At 33.6% G+C, this 16,828-nt stretch overlaps 1 long non-coding RNA gene across 3 annotated transcripts; it reads right to left on the bottom strand.

Annotated features, from left to right (window-relative positions):
• Positions 1–11,567: 11,567 nt before the first annotated feature.
• On the bottom strand, positions 11,568–13,681 carry LOC106316339. 3 transcript variants are annotated; one of them, XR_001264799.1, is made up of 5 exons: positions 13,156–13,681; positions 13,023–13,073; positions 12,806–12,852; positions 12,483–12,584; positions 11,568–12,390 (listed from the first exon to the last, which is right to left on the bottom strand). It is a non-coding gene; the product is annotated as an uncharacterized LOC106316339 (long non-coding RNA). The 3 variants fall into 3 exon arrangements; XR_001264800.1 differs by having other exon boundaries at positions 12,492–12,584; XR_001264798.1 differs by having other exon boundaries at positions 11,568–12,584.
• Between the last annotated feature and the right edge of the window lie 3,147 nt (positions 13,682–16,828).

Raw genomic sequence — 16,828 nt, 5'->3', positions numbered from 1 at the left:
AGGATAGATCGCTTGTGACCGTAACAGTCTTGTCCATATATACGTTTGGATACTCAATCAATAAACCAAAGAAATTCACAGACTTTCATGGTATCAGAGCTAGCTCTAGTCTGATCCAGTAATTTTCTTCTTCTTTTTATTTTCTCTTAGCATCGATTTGCTACGTCTCCAATTCAAGCCTCATGGCAGCGGTTGAGCGTGCGTTCGGTGTTACTAATATCAAACACCACATTCCTGTTGTTCTAGACCTTGACGTCTTTAACTATGACGCATGGCGTGAGTTATTCTTGACTCACTGCTTGGCCTTCGATGTCTTAGGACATGTCGATGGTACCTCGGTTCCTCAAGATGATGACGACTTGCCTTGGAAGAAGAAAGATGGACTCGTGAAGCTTTGGCTTTATGGCACCTTAGCTCCACCACTCTTCAAAACCACTTTCAAAGCAGGAGGAACCGCACGAGACGTATGGCTTCGTGTCGAAAATCAGTTTCGTAACAACAAAGAGGCTAGAGCGATTCAACTGGACAACGACCTCTGTACCAAGGAGATCGGAGACCTCTCTGTTCACGACTACTCGCAAAGCCTAAAGTCCATCGCTGACTTACTGGAGAACGTCGAAGCACCAGTCAGCGACAAGACCTTGGTAATGTATATGCTAAACGGTCTTAATGAAAAGTATGATCACATCATCAACGTGATTAAACATCAAAAACCTTTCCCATCGTTTGAGGATGCTAGAAACATGCTGGAAATGGAAGAGACCCGTCTCAAGAAACCGAACAAAGTGACCATCGCACACTCGGATCACTCCTCCTCATCCACAGCTCTTGTTGTCTCTGATCCAACTCCCAAACAGAGCAACAATCAACAACACAATCAACAGCACAATAACAGAGGCAACAGACGGGGAAACCGCGGGCGTGGGCGCTTCAACAACTTCAACAATCAATATCGTCAGAACTACGGCAACTGGGGCATGCCTCCGCAGTACTGGCCTCCACAATACAACAACTGGCAGCACCCTCAGCATACACCATGGATGATGCCGCCGTCAAACAGCTTCAACCAACGTCCGTTCACCCCGCGTCCAAACACTCACGAGGCAAACTTGGCGGAATATGGATTGCAGCCAACAACTGACTTTGCAGAATCATTCAACACGATGACATTAGCAGAGCCATCATCAAACTGGTACATGGACTCCGGCGCATCATCTCATCTAGCATCGTCCTCAGGTATACTCCAATCTGTCCTTAAAATGAACACCGGAAACTCAGTGGTGGTTGGTAACGGTTCTTCTATTCCTATAAACTCCTCTGGTAACTCTTTCATTCCTTGCAAAAACAGATCTCTTGCTCTCAAAAATGTTCTTGTGGCTCCTCAAATTGTTAAAAATCTTATTTCAGTTCGTAAATTCACAACTGATAATTGGTGTTCCGTAGAGTTTGATCCATTTGGTTTTTCTGTAAAGGATCTGCAGTCGCGGAAAACTCTGCTCCGCAGTGAATCCTCCGGAGACCTATATCCTGTGCCGTCCTCTCTCAATAAGTCTCGTCAACATTACTCTTTCGTTGCTGAGACACCCTCTCTCTGGCATAGAAGGTTGATTCATTCGAATAATGACACTCTACGGTCTTTGATTTCTTCTCGTTCCTTAATTTGTAATAAGGACAACATCTCGTTTTGTGATGCTTGTCAACTTGGGAAACACATTAAACTTCCATTTTATAAGTCCAGTAATAAAAGTTTGGCACCTTTTGATCTTATTCACAGTGATCTCTGGACATCTCCTGTTTTAAGCTTAAGTGGGATAAAATATTATGTGCTTTTCCTTGATGACTTCTCTCATTACTTATGGGTTTATCCGATCAGAAATAAAAGTGATGTTTTCGCAAAATTCTTACATTTCTCCTCTCTTGTGAAAACACAGTTCAAGTCATCAATCAAAGCTTTCCAATGTGACAATGGAGGTGAATACAAAAACAAAAACTTCTTCGAGCATTTTGCTACAAATGGGATCAATGTTCGATACTCATGTCCACATACCTCCCAACAAAATGGTAAATCTGAAAGGATGATCAGAACCATCAATAATGCCATTCGAACCTTGTAGTTCCAAGCCAAAATGTCTCCTACTTACTGGGTCGAGGCTTTACACAGTGCTGCTCATGTCCTAAACATCTTGCCTTCCTCGGCCATAGGTAACAAAACCCCTCACACTCTTCTTTTTGGCCATACACCTTCTTACGATCACTTAAGAGTTTTCGGATCCCTCTGTTACCCAAATATAAAATTCTCATGCTCATAAACTCTCTCCTCGCTCCAGACCATGCCTATTTCTTGGGTATCCCTCTCAACACCGTGGCTATCGTTGCCTTGATCTGCAAACAAATCGAATAATCATATCACGTCACGTGATTTTCGATGAAAACTCTTTCCCTGCAGCCAAAAGCGAAACTACAAACAATACTTACAGTTTTCTGGATCCCAATGACCAACCCTCTCCGGTTTTCAAATCAATTCTTGAGTCCAGTTTGGCACCTCACGTACCAGCTGAAACAGTTGCCCCAGCTCTGCCTCAAGCTTCGATCAGTCAACCTGCTCGAGTGGTTAACCCTGCTCCTGCTCGCATGACAACTCGTGGCCAAGCTGGTATCGTTAAACCCAAGAAAATATTCAACCTATACACCTCTTCTGTATCCAGACTTCCCACCACTCATTAAAAAGCTTTAGCTGACCCTAACTGGAATCCTACCATGGCTGATGAGTACGGTGCTCAGGTTAAGAATAAGACTTGGAGTCTTGTACCAAGACCTCATGGAGCTAACATTATTAACTCTCTATGGTTGTACAAGCATAAATATGATGCAGATGGAGTTCATAGGCGGCACAAAGCGAGGTTGGTTGCCAATGGAAAGTCTCAAGCAGCTGGTGTTGACTATGATGAAACATTCAGTCCGGTTGTAAAGCCATCAACAATCAGAACAGTCCTCAACTTAGCGCTAAGCAAGGGCTGGGAACTGAAACAACTAGACGTCTAGAATGCTTTTCTCCACGGCCACATCTCTGAGACTGTCTACATGCACCAGCCCCCGGGGTTTGTTGACAAAGAACATCCTCACTACGTCTGCAAGCTCAACAAGGCTCTCTATGGCCTCAAACAAACCCCAAGGGCATGGAACGCCAGATTCAGCAGCTACCTTCATCGGCTTGGTTTTGTCTCAACAAAATCAGATGCATCACTCTTTGTTTATCGTCGCGGGAAAGACATTGCTTACCTGTTACTTTATGTTGATGACATTGTTCTTACAGGTTCAACCCCCGCCTTGCTCTCACGCATCACAGCAAGCCTCAAGACTGAATTCCCAATGACAGACATGGGACGGTTGACTTACTTTTTCGGGATCAAAGTACAATACAACAAAGCTGGAATCCTCCTCTCCCAACAATCTTACGCAACGGAGATAATAGAACGAGCAGGCATGACCGACTGCAAGCCCCTATCAACTCCGGTCGATGTCAACTCCAAACTATCAACGGAAGGAGGTGACAAACTAAAGAATCCAACACAGTACAAAAGTCTGGCTGGTGCGCTTCAATACCTCACTTTCACACGCCCTGATATCTCTTACGGCGTTCAACAATGCTGTCTCTTCATGCACGACCCGCGTGTTCAACACCTCACCGCTCTAAAACGCATCATCAGATACTTACAAGGAACCAAGGCTCTCGGTCTTCAGCTATACAAATCCTCTGTAACCTCACTGACTGCGTTTTCCGATGCAGACTGGGCCGGTTGTCCTGACACATGCCGTTCGACCTCTGGATATTGCGTTTATCTAGGAGACAACCTCATCTCCTGGTCTTCAAAGCGACAACAGACAGTATCTAGAAGCAGTGCCGAAGCTGAATACAGAGGCGTTGCAAACACCGTAGCTGAGACATGCTGGCTCTGGAACCTTCTTCTTGAGCTTCACGTTCCGATAACAAAAGCAACTCTAATATTCTGCGACAATGTCAGCTCCGTGTACCTCTCCTCCAATCCAGTAAAACATCAAAGAACAAAACATGTGGAACTGGATCTCCACTTTGTCTGGGAAAAAGTTGCTTTAGGAGAAGTCAAAGTGTTTCACGTCCCAACAGCTTTCCAATATGCTGATATCTTTACCAAAGGACTCCCATCTTCTCTGTTTACAACTTTCCGTGACAGCCTGACCGTTCGAAGCTCCGACGTCCAGCCTGAGGGAGGGTGAAAGAATATTCCTAATATTCTGTAATCAGTTCAAACTAATCTCCTGTAATATAGGATAGATCGCTTGTGATCGTAACAGTCTTGTCCATATATACGTTTGGATACTCAATCAATAAACCAAGAAAATTCACAAACTTTCAATTCAAGCCGTTAAACATGCACCCTGTTGGTAAACAGTGAATATACTTCAAAGTGTATAAACCCACGGTCTCCGAGGTTCAGCTCTTGCGGTATTGTCTTCTTTCTTTGCACCCTGAACTGCTTCTCACTTTTCTTCCACATTTTAGGAGACAACATCTAGCTTAGCAATGCCGACAACATTCTTTTTTTTAAAGAAACCAAAAATATGAAAAGCCAGAAGTGAACTGAGAAAGAACAAGATATTAGCACAAGAACCACAATTAGTATACCTTATAAGTCAATTAAGGGAAACTGTTTCTACATATATAAAATTGTAGAACACATAATGAATAAGTGAGTTACTATCATGACTATACTAACTCAAACTGTTAATGCAAATATACTAAATATGCAGAACACATAAAACTAAGAAATGAGCATCAGACTACCATTAATGCAATACACATAAAACTACGAAGCCCAAGCTGAGAAAGGATTGGAACTGCGACAAGCGACTGGTCCTTGCACCCAGATCTTCAACACTGATGCAGGATACACCAATCAAAGACAAATTCAACTAAGTGATGAAAGCAGAGGTCCCGCTGGACGCGGAACCACTGAGCCGGACTCAAACCCCACCGGACAGTTAGATTCACCATCGTCCACAGGCGGATAGATCACGCCCTGACGACGAACTCGACCTCACTGGTCACAAGGCAGAAACCAACCATCGCTCAACCACACCATATCACCATTGAGAAAAGTTCCATCACCTTCCAGTACAGCCGAAGACCTTAAAACATCGATTAAAAGTAAAGAGGACTCATAGAGGCCTTCTCACAGCACATGTAAGAGCACCGCCGCCAGAAAAAGTATCAGATCCGAGAGACGAAACGGAGAGACGCGAGAGAGGAAACAATGTTTTTAAGTTTTTTTAGAAAATGCTTTTAATTTTTCGAAAATACTGTAAAATGACAGCACGTAAATAAGATTTCAAGGGTATTTGTGTATTTTGACCTTCTATGAAAGTTATTCTGGTAATTATAAAATAATATGCATTATTTTAGTCATTAAAATTAAAATATGTGTCAATTTAAGTAATTTCTCTATCTTTTAATATCATTTTTTGAAATACTAATAAATATCTTAAAGAAATGTCTAACAAAATCTTTCAAATATCTTTTAGAATCTTTTTAAAATATATATTTCGAAATTAGTTAATTAATATTTTGATTATCACAAAGTATAATTAGAAACTAAATTTTAGTTTGGTTTTGATTGTAAACAAAATTTAATAATTATATAAAATACTTTAATAATATTTTAATAATAATAGTAATAATTTTAAATTGATTTAATTTTCAAAATTAAATTTAAGAAAAATTTTAAAAGATGTTTTAAAAAGAACTATTCATTTCTATTTCTAATTTAAAAATAAAAAATATCTTATCTATTTAGCACATAAATTATTACTTATTTCATATGTGATTGTTTTTTACAATTTACACTCCCTTCATAGATGAAACTTTTGATCTTTATTCTTATCGTATATATAAGACATTAGTATACTCTAATTAACGTTTGTACATTCTCCTGAGTTAAAACCAATTCGGTTTTTTTATTTAGACAACTATACTAAATTGTTTTAATTAATCATTATATATCAAATTCTCTATTATGTAGGTTCAACTTAATTTAATTTTCACGTATTTTTCAAATTTAGAAATAAAACAAAAATTATGTAAATCAGTATTGTTACATGATAATTTTTTCAAAATAAATTTTGTTACCAAAATTCAAAATTTATAAACTTTATAGTAATAATATTATACATCACAAAAATATTAATATTAATATTAGATAGTATATAACACCAAATTATATTAATTTATTGATATATTTTATTACATAACCTAAAATATTTTGGTATTAAAGAAAATCTGCACGGTCGTGCGGGTCATGATGTAATTTCTAATTAACAGGTGTCTTCAATTTTTCACACATATTATGAAATGTTTAACAATGACTATCCTAGTCATGTTTCATTAGTATATATCATAATATTAAATTAAGAAAAGGAACAATAACTACATATATAAATTTCTTTAACATCTAACAATTAGACGTAGAGGTAGTAAACATTAATATGCCATTCCCTTTTTCATCTTTTTTGTGTTCAAATTAACATCACTTTTAGGGTCATGCATAGCCTTTTAAATTCAGAATTGAATTATAAAGTCATATTTGAAATTTCATGCTATCTCATCTCATACACCCACTAGATACACCTTTACTAGGGTTAGTTCTATTTTTTTTACGTCAGTTAACTGCCAGTTAACATTAGATAGCCATTAAGATGTACAATTTGTTTTCTACATTTTATATTCTATGTATACAGTATATGTTTTTTCTTCTGAATGTTTTTTCCAACTTCGAAGTATTAGCAAACTATCTCCCACACTAGAACAACTGTTTTCTATTATTCTTAAAAAAAAAAAAAAAAACAATATGGCATTGTAACCTGCGGTGTTTCGGCAGTGCCGGCCCTCACCTAAAACTGGGGAAGCACCAGATTTAGGCGTCAAACTGATTTATATATTTATGGGCATCTTATAGAACAAAACTTGTATGGTCATAGTGGTTGTGTACCCTTTAACTAGTTTAAAGGTGCGAGGTTCAAATCTGTAAGTACACCAAAATTTGTTTTGCTTTAGGCAATATTATAGATTGGGCCGGGCCTGATTGCCGGCTGTCACATGCTTAAAATTCAGAAGCAAATGCACGATGAATAGTAAGCACCAAGTACAAGTGTTAACTTTTCATAACCATATTTCCTCGTTGGGAGGCTGAAAACTTTTACAATTGAACAAATATAGATACATCAGTAACCTTTTTAGTGATAAGTCCTCTTTTTTGACAAGAATTAAGGGTTTGATTGGTAAAGGTTGTAGTTTTAATTTTTTTTTGTTGTTGTTTTAATTTTTTTTTGTTGTTGTATAATTAATGCTGTAGATTTTTTGTTATGGTTGTAGATTTTTTTGTTGTATATTTTTTATTGTGAGATTTTAATTGTAGTTTTTCTTTCTAAAATATGATTGGTATTAAATTAGCTATACATTAGTATTATATACATATACTAAACATCATACTAATAGATACAAAATAAAATCTATGATAATGATAATTTTATTGAATAAATAAAAAATTTAAATGATCAACCATGTTTAAGTCAAATATTAGTAAAAAGAAATTAAGCCAAACAAATACATATATCTAAATCGTAAGAACAAAACAATAAGAATAAAAATATTTATTATAAAATCAAACCCTTACAGATTAGGTTTTTGGCGCCTTTAGAGATTCGAACCTCGCACCTTTTAACTAAGAGACAAATTTTGGCGCCCTTACAGATTTGTTTTGCTTTATGCAATATTATCATCATTTGTTTATATATTTATGGGCATCACATAGAACAAAACTTGCATGTGTCATAGTGGTTGTGTACCCCTTAACTGGTTTAAAGGTGCGAGGTTCGAATCTGTAACGGCGCCAAAATTTGTTTTGCTTTAGGCAATATTATATTTTTATTAAGAGACAAATGATGATAAATTTTAACTAAGTATTTTAACTAATCTGTAATTTTTTTCTCTAGGTAATTTTAACTAAGTATTTTAACTAAGAGACAAATGATGATAAAAAATTTCTCTAGGTTGTTTCTCTAAGAAGTTTAAGATTAGGTTTAGTTTCATCATACGACATCATGTACAGTATAACCTCTTTAAATTAATACTCTATAAATTCATATACATTAAAAATCTCTATAAAATAATATAATTTTATAGTCCCAAATTGAGTTTTTGGTTCAATTAGTATGTCGATAAATTAATATCTCTATAAATTAATAAAAAAAATTATAGTTTTGGTGTAGTCCCAACATTATTAATTTATAGAGGTTTCACTGTATATACATATTCGGAACTATTGTTTTATTGTACAGCATTATTGTACAATATTTATTATACATAACAAAAAATCTATATCATTAATTCTCTAGCAAAAAAAAATTAAAACTACAATCTTTACCGATCAAACCCTTAATTATTGTCCAAAAAGAGGACTTATCACTAACAAAGGTACTAATGTACAATTTTTCAGCCTCCCAATTTTTTTCTAGGTTGTTTCTCTAAAAAGTTTAAGATTAGGTTTAGTTTCATCATATGACATCATATATAGACAACTATTGTTTTATTGTAAATAAATTATATATTTTAATAAATTACAGTTATTTTATTTTTACTCTAGAAAACTCATAAAATTAGGCTGTAGAAATTTGAGTATGTATAACACTTATACATCTGTAACTTTATGAAAAACAAGGTTTGGAAATAAAAATATCAATAACATTTAATTGCTATACTTTTGGTTTCGTAGGTATAAAAATGCTGTAGACATCATCTACATCAGTCACCAGTCGCACCCTAAATCCTCAGATCAATTAATTTACTTTTAGAGTACAATTTATAAAGAAATGTTCAAAACTGATCCAAAATTAGTGAAAACAATACATAAATAGAAGTTAAAAGTATTATACTAGATGTGATTTATTGAAATTTTATATAATATTTGTTAAATTCTACTAAGCTTTTTGTTTTATAGATGACATTAATGGAAAGTATATATGCCATGAATTTTCTTCTCTAGCAGTAACTAAAGTTATTAAATACTTAGTTAAAATTAGACTTAATCCTTTCAACTCCGCATCAAATTTTTGAATTCTAGTAAAAATATACTCTCTCCGTTTCATAAAGAATGTCACTTTGATATTTTTCACACAGATTAAGAAAATGATTGAAATACATTAAATTTCTTATTAATTACACATATTCAACCAATAGTATTTGAGATAAATGAAATTATTTATAAAATCAATGCATTTGTAATTAATTTTAAGCTGAAAATTGCATTGAAATTCTAAAATAACACTCTTTTTGTAACAAGAAAAAAATGTTAAAGTAACACTTAATATGAAACAGATGGAGTATAAATTAGATAAATTAAAATTTATTATTTATAAGTTAGATATATAAACATAGTGAAAATGTGCATCTAGGAAATGTTTATAGAGAATAAAATATCATGAAAACATCAAAATAATTGTAAGAAAAAAAAAACTTATACTATAGATCAAAAGTCGAATCTTCTCTATTAAAAAAAAAGAAGTACACTTTTAATTTAACCTTATCTTGATGTTGGGATATTACAAGTTTTGTTCACTCATATTTAACATAAATCGAATAAATTCATTAATGGCAATTTAGTAAATTAACTACCCCAAAGATTATCACATATTTCGTATGATCACTATAATTCAGCCTACTAATTGGTTTAATGTACCCTCCCCAATAATGACATTTAAATATGTGGCTCTGACTGGTTGGGCTTCGATTAGTAAAGCTAACACAAAAAACACGTGTGTACTATAGGAAAATATACAAAGTGTGCAAAAATCAAGATATTACAAATAGGGGTATTACAATTAATTTCTATGAAAACTAGAGTCTTGAAAATACTTTTAAATATTTTAATTTTAGATGATAATCTATGGAAAAAAAATTTCATTGTTTAGTTTAATTAAGATTTTATTAGATGTTGTATCACAGGTTTTTCCAATTTGTGAATTAATTGATGAGGATAGACTTTGGTGGAAGAATTAATTTGAAGACGTAATATAAAAAGTTGTTAAGACAGGAATAAAAAAATATCATTTTTATTCGCCATATAAGCAATAATGTAAATTTACTCTAATATTATTTTATATTAAAAAATAAAAAATTTATAAACATATGAAAATATATTTTATATTGAAAATAATAAATATAATCTTTTAATTCTAAGATCATATTGCAAATTTTATCAAATTTTAGCTTCGAATGTTAGACTGACCGCACCAAACCACCACTTAACATAAATCTCTACATATACCTATGTATCTATATATTTTTGTTATTATTAGAATCACACCGCATTTGTTCTGCAGTTGTTCCGCATGTTACTATTTGGATTCTTGGTTGTTTTGTTTTTGTTGGTTTGAGTTGAAAAGACCACAAAATTATTAAATTAAAAAAATAAGGAAAATGTAAGGATTTATATTTTTCTATATGATTTCTATTTCAATTAGATGTCGAAGAAAATATAAAGTAAGAATAACTATAATATTTTTTTGTTTCTAAGAGATCAGATTTTAATATTATTACAATAACTAATTTTCTCATGATAATAAATTAATCCCACCTCCAAACTAAATCAATTGAAAATTAAATGTAATGTGATAAGATTATAAAAAGGCATATTAAAAGTAATATATAAATAGTTTCAATAATGTCATAAATAATAATTAGTATTTATTATGTAACAACAAATGATGTTTTATAATATATGTTTGTTTCAGTTTATAATATATTTGTTTTTAATATATAATTCACATATATCATGGCTATGATATATAAAATATACCATGATATATAAAATATAAATCATATATCAAATTTGCAAGTATTAAAACTCAAAAAAATTTCATCTTTTACCCAAAATATATGGGATGCTGAGCAAACATGTGAGATAAATAGAGAGCATTTGTGTTAGTCTTATCAGATAACTCATATGTTGATCTGTGTATTTTATAATCAGATAACTCATATGTTGATTTGTTTCGGCTATATAAAAAGCGGCCGAGCATTTGTGTAGTCTTATAATTATGATCCATATAGATTCTAAGAATACATGGAGATTCTGTAACACCGTACATAAGATGATAAGACCTTCATTATTAAATTAAATGGATTAACAAATATAGCTTAGTTGAAAGCAGCACAATCATTCATCAGAATATGGACTTGTGATTGTGTTGTTTCCTCTTGGCGGCAACACAAATGCTCAGCCGCTTTGTATAGCCGAGACAAATCAACATGAGTTATCTCTGATTATAAAATATCACAGAAAGTTAACCATTTTAAGGCCTTTTAAGATTCAATTCTTGTATAAAATCTACAATCTTGTTCTCAAAATCAATGTTCAAGTGATACATGTTTGTCACCGGAAACAAAGAGAAAGAGGAACAACGGCGAGAGATCCATTAAACTTTGTTGACCTATTTAATCTTTGGCATAATAAAGGTATGAGACTAATTATGTGGGAAAAAAAGAGAACATGATGAGAGGGGATAAATCTTGAAGCTGACATTTAATCACACTTGCAAAAGAAAATCAAACTACACATACAAAATGGAAGTTCACAAAAATGATTAGAATATTAAGGCTAAAAGCTTAGTAGCTCTACTCCACAAAGAGAACGCCACAACTTATCCATGGGGCGAAGCTCTTGGTATCGGCGCTAATCTAAACTCATCCTCAGCTTGTTAATCATCATCGTTAAACCTCTCATTAGGCACAGCACAGGTAACTCATGCTTTGAAGAATTTGAAGTTCGTAGAAGAGAATGGTCGAAACGCTTAACCTGACCGCGACCAGGTAGAGCTATTGGTGTTTTGAGATCTATTAACCCCTGAGAATGAAACCTTAAAAGACAGTTAAGAAACAAACATGTAGAAAGAACTTCAGTAACAAAATACAAAGATCGCAGTTGTATTCTAAACCAAGCCGAAATTCAGAAAACAGTAAAAAACTTGTAGAAAAGCCAGAACAGACAGGGCGAAACCAAACCTCCCACTGCTGTTCCAATCACTTGGCTCACAAACATAACCCTTGGAGATGACAATATTAGGTAACCTGTCTTGATCTTGTGTCAGTTCTGAAGCTCTCGATACTATGTGCAAGAAGACCTACATGGTCTGAACCAGCCTATGCTCTGATTGTAAACATGGCAAGTTTTTTTCATAGGTTGGCTAGTGAACAAACCGTGAGCCCGGCTCCATAAGCATGGCATAAAGCCAAGACTTAGGCGAAGACAGAGATGGCCAGAATGTAGTACTATTCAGCTAAGCAAAGCTCATAGCCTCCACCTGCAAACCATGAAGGAATATGGTCTTTAAGGAAGAATCTTGTTCTATGCTGATATCTTTAGTGTCAATGGGAAAGGAGGAGGTTCTCGAACCAGCTCCACCTCGGATCTTGTTTAATATTCCGAAAAGGGTCCGGCTCAGCTTAAAAGTTTGTATATATCATCTCCTAGGATCATAGCAACAACAATTAACACCTGAAGAAGAGAAAGAAACCATCAATTACATCAAACACTGCATATATGAAAGTGAGCGATTGGAGTATTTTCTAATGAGTAGCTGCAATTGTTGTAAAGAACAAAGAATAAACAGTATGAGTTGCTGCAATTATTGTAAAGAACAAAGAAAAAACAGAATGAGTAGCTGCTTTATATTACTAACCAATCACTGCAGTAGATAATAAAGGGAAGACATTAACCTGAAGTAGTTGTGTCCGCCATCTTCACAAAAATGCCTTACTTAACACTGTGTATTCACAAAAGACATTAACTATTATGATTTATTTGTGTTATACTTGTCATGTAACTCCATTTCAACATGTGATTCTGTATATCTCACATTTCAAACGGAAGAATAGAGAAATATGAAAAGGACTTGAAAAGAAATATATAGATTCTATTTTTTGAATTCTGTACCATAAACGTTTTTCTATCTGTCGATCTACTTCAGTTTCTGCTTGTGTGTCCCTGCGATTTTTATTTTTTAAAAGGAAGAAATTATAGGGGAATGCAAGCTATCAGAAGAATCAACGCACTTTGTCTCTCGTACCATTTTCTCAGACGTTGTTGGATCATACAATACATCAAAAACTCTGCTTCATCTTTATTGTCCTCTTCTTGATACTCATCTGTTTAATCGATCATTGAGACATCATGTGGTGATGTTCCTGGCGAACTTGGATTTCCATCAGGATCACCGCCATTTCCCTTTCGCGGAACAGCTGCTCGAGCTCTCTTTAAGGTCTACAGTTCCAACCGAAGGAAATCCAATCCTAGAGAGTGGGTAGAATCGGGTAAATCATGTTAATGCACCGATTTAAGGAGCGCATAAATGAAAATCGGAACAGTTATAGAGAGTTCTTCGGAGGAGGCATCATCTCAAGAAAGCAACGGCGTAGCTTTCTTTGTCGACATTACTAAAATTGCTGCTGGAATTCATTGCTTGAGAGAATATTTTTGTGTTGGAATAAATCTGGGAAGAAGAAGATGTTATAAAGAAATTTAGAGGGAGGAAGGCCAAAGGAAGCCATAAATGGGATTTTCGGAGGATTCATTGCACATAGATAGTGTGTCTATTGATCAACTATCCTAGGGATGTTATAACGGGTTCTCTCCCCGGGTTTTTAATGGGTTTTAAAGAAAAAAACAAAAATGCTCATTTATATCCATTTAGTTTAACGGGTTTTAAATGAGTAGTTTTGTTAAGACCCGTTTATTAAATAGATTTTAAGTGGAGACCCTATTAACCCATATAACTTAATATAATTAATTAATTATTTTTTAGGAAAATGTTATTGTATAGTTTTGGTGAAAATTTCGGTTTTACGATTTACGCAGAAAAATTACGATTTTACAGTTTTGGCGGAAAACTCAATTTCTACGATTTTGGCGGAAAATCTCGGTTTTACGGTTTTGACGGGAAAACTCAAATTTTACGGTTTTGGCGGGAAAACTCAAATTTTACGGTTTTGGCGGGAAAAACTGATTCTGCGATTTTGGCGGAAAAATCTGATTTTGCACTTTAGCGGGAAAACTCGGTTTTACGGTTTTGGCGGGAAAAACTCGGTTTTACGGTTTTGGCGGAAAAACTCGGTTTTACGGTTTTGGCGGAAAAACTCGGTTTTACGGTTTTGGCAGGAAAATTTGATTTTGCGGTTTTAGTGGGGAAACTCAATTTTACGGTTTTGGCGGGAAAATCTGATTTTGCGCTTTAGCGGGAAAACTCGGTTTTACGGTTTTGGCGGAAAAACTCGGTTCTACGGTTTTGGCGGGAAAGCTCGGTTTTCCGGTTTTGGCGAGAAAGCTTGGTTTTCCGGTTTTGGCGGGAAAATCTAGTTTTGCGGTTTTAGCGGGAAAATTCGATTTTACGGTTTTGGCGGGAAAATCTGATTTTGCATTTTGGAGGGAAAACTCGGTTTTACGGTTTTGGCGGGAAAACTTGGTTTTCCGGTTTTGGCGGGAAAACTCAATTTTTACGGTTTTGCCAGGAAACTCGGTTTACGGTTTTGGCGAGAAAACTTGATTTTACGGTTTTAGCAGGAAAACTTAATTTTGCGGTTTTAAAAGAAAACTCGATTCCACTGTTTTATTAGAACAATTTGATTTGCGTTTATATAATAAAAATAAGTTATAATTTTTTATTTGTTTCATTTAATTTTTGTTAAAAAACCTTAAAGTTAAAACAATTAAAAATTAAATCAACAATAGTTTAAATGGGTCTAAATAGGTTAGTACAAAATTTATGGGTCTAAATGGGTACTCCTAATAGATCTATTTTTAAATGGGTCTAAACGGGTATGAATTTTAAATGGGGTGAGTCTTAAACGGGGTGAGTTTAAATGAGGTGGGTTTTACCATTTTAACATCCTTAAACCATCCCTTGAAGAAGTGGATACGACGGAGAGGGATTCATCCTTTCGTCCTCAGCGTTTTAGGGATCAAAAGAAAAAACAGCCCAACACCGGTGTGACGTGGCAAAAAACTGGTTTTTCATTGGTTGATTTTCCCATTCGTGGACACTCTAACTGAGGCTTATATCCCCTTTTATTACTTGTTTATTTGCGTAGTATACATTCTATAAGTAAGCTACTTTAAAATAAGTAATTAATATTGGGATTCTCAAGAAAATATGTTTTAAATAGATTTTTTATAATAATCGTTATTTGTATTTCTCCAAAGTTGTTAGTCGAATATATTATCACTAGGGTCGGTCCGCGCTACGCGCGGGATATGATATATAATTTGTTTAAAATATACTTTTTAGAAATTTTTCTTTATTTGTATTTGGATTTATTGATTGTGTGAATGTTCTTAGTTTTGAAATATTTGGTTCACGATAAGTTGATTGCTATTAGACCAAATGAGGGAGTAATTTATTCTGGTGTGAGCAAGTTCTAGAGATGGTGAGATTAATTAAGTTTACAAAATCCGGTTTTCTTTATTTGCTAATATTTAGTGTATTCTTTTATGTTTAAAAAGCATATTGTTTAAATTTGAGAAGCATTATGAATTAACATATTAATAAGAATAGGTGGACTTGCGAATATGTCCTAATTGTTGGACTTTTTTAGATTAGTAACCGTATACAATAGTAAATATGAACAATTTGTTGTTTCCTAGTGGTTGACCCCCATGTTCTCTAGACGAATAACCCGTCTTCGATTCCCCCTTGATGCATTTTATTTAATTTACAATTATTCAAAAAAAAATATGAAAAAGAATTAGATCTTATTAATTGCTTAGTCTTGTCCACACCAGTCAAGCAAATACTATATATAAGTTTGCAATTTAGTAGTTTTGTAGTATTTTAACTTAAACAAAGTAACATGGAAACATGAAATTATTTCTCGAACAGAAAATATACCTACTATTCCAGTTATACCTATCACTCGGATTGTTACTGAATTAATGTTACATTTTTGTATTTTTATTGTTCAGAGATTAATGTTTTGTATATAGTATACTGTTTGGTATATTGTGTTTCTTTCATATGAGAACACATAGAGTGTATTTGGGTCGGCAAACAATGATAGTTTGTTGGTTGGAGTAGCTAGAGAGGAGGTAGTGATGTATTGGAAAAAAATATTGGGATAACTTTTACAAACTAACCATTTTGTTTGTAAAATGAGCTTTTATTTTTGGTTTGTTATGCTATATGGTGTTGTAAGTGGAACCTTTTTTATTTGATCTAATTGTGGACATATATGTTTTAGTTGAGAATGTTTATTCATATTTATAAAGGAAAAAATAAAACAATAATTCTACATTTTAAAATTTAGCCAAAATTTTTTTTAACTCATAACTGCACCAATTTTAATTCTAAGTTTTCAGTCAAACATGAATAAATGTTATTTTTCATTAACTAAGTCATTTTTATCTAGTAAAAAGTAAATCATTTAATTTAGTTAATTATATTAATGATTGATTTTTGACGGATCCAAGTGGATTGATCAACAAAATTATGAGATTTTTTTTTTTATTTTAAAGTTGATGATTAATATGATTTATTTTACAAAAATGATTCCAGTATACATAAAATCTAACTTAAACACAACTGAAATCAGTTCAGAGACAACATTAAAATAAGTAAGCGCTTAACCTCAAACAAAACTTAATCATAAATATAAAATGATAGTTTTTCTACGAATTATTTCTTGAGACGGTGTTTCTTTCTACGAATCTTTTTCATTACTACATGAATTATATATTTTAAATTAAATTTT

This window comes from Brassica oleracea, chromosome C9 (genome assembly GCF_000695525.1).
Source record: "Brassica oleracea var. oleracea cultivar TO1000 chromosome C9, BOL, whole genome shotgun sequence".
NCBI classification, from domain to species: Eukaryota; Viridiplantae; Streptophyta; class Magnoliopsida; order Brassicales; family Brassicaceae; genus Brassica; species Brassica oleracea.
Note: the sequence above shows the minus strand (reverse complement) of the source record. Positions and strands in the feature narration are given on the sequence as shown.